Below are 1344 nucleotides of genomic sequence, written 5' to 3'. Positions count from 1 at the left end.
ATTTTAATTTTTTAATAATTTATTTATTCGTTTATATTATCTTTTCGGTACAGTAAATTTCTAAAACCCTTGGTCCAATACTCCAATTCCAACTTCCAAGAGAGCACTCGTGTCATTAGCAGTTAATTGCTGGGTGCATATCCGTCATTTATCTCTAGTTATCTACCACTAATATAACTAGGTAGCGGCAATAGCACCAAGCAGGCAAGCACTACTATGTGGTGGCCTTTTGAAGTGTATATCTAGCGATTTAGCTAGGCTTTGCAAAACCTAATAAGACTGAACAATTCAGTTTTACCATGTCTTGCGATATATAAAATCCTATGCTTCAATTAATTAATTATATAAAATTATTGCAGCCCCTTCACAAATGAGTTTCTATGTTGCATTTTGCACATTGCTGCAATGCATAGAAAGATCTAGATTCATCTGGATAAATCTACAAGTAAAAGAGAAATATAGTGCAACAAAAGCCTAGCTAAAAAATCTAGAGAAGTCAAATGATTAAGCATATGTAACCACCATGTTATGAAGTATGAACCATGAAGCAGTATTAAAACCTTGTATATGCACCCTATTTGGGTTAAGTTGCATACTTGCATTATTTTCTACATTAACTAACTTCTGAACTAATAATTTTTCTTTTTTGGTCTGGAACTTCTGAACTAAATTTCAATGTGTGGTACATGAGAGATACTTCTTTTTAATGGGTTCACGGCCCAAAGGCCTATAAACCAAGAACAATACCGAAAACAAAAACACTAACTTCCAAAATAAGATCCAACAATACCGTTTTGTTACAAATCAACTTGGTTAGTCTATTAGTTAAATAAAATATTTCTATTAAAAAAAATAAATTATTTATTTTGTTTAAAAGCTAATAATATTTTACTCATCATGTGATAGTAACGGACACACACTACTGTAGATAACGAAATACATAGACAATTTTATTTTATTTTATGCTATCTATTAATAAAAGGACAGATATAATAACTTAATTGATATTTTTTTTAAAGACTAATTAATCCTAGATAAAATTTAATTGTCATTTTAATTTTTTTTTTTTAAATAAAACTAAGATCCAGAAGAAACAAAATCAGTGTGTCGTAAGTCAAAACTATACGGGACTAAGGAATCATTGACCAAGCCCAATATGAAGAGGGAAAAAGTTCAATAGCATTAATATGCCTAGATATTCTTAACTTTTTAGGAAGAGTTGAGTTTATGAGTTATATAAATTTATCATTTTTAGTATATTAAGTCAATTTGTTTTTTCTATTATTTGATAACATAAAACATAATTTAATTGATTCATTATAATATTTAATACGAAAATATCAT

Source organism: Arachis ipaensis, chromosome B10 (assembly GCF_000816755.2).
Source record: "Arachis ipaensis cultivar K30076 chromosome B10, Araip1.1, whole genome shotgun sequence".
Taxonomy (NCBI): domain Eukaryota; kingdom Viridiplantae; phylum Streptophyta; class Magnoliopsida; order Fabales; family Fabaceae; genus Arachis; species Arachis ipaensis.
The sequence above is the reverse complement of the archived record's forward strand: the minus strand, read 5'-3'. Positions refer to the sequence as shown.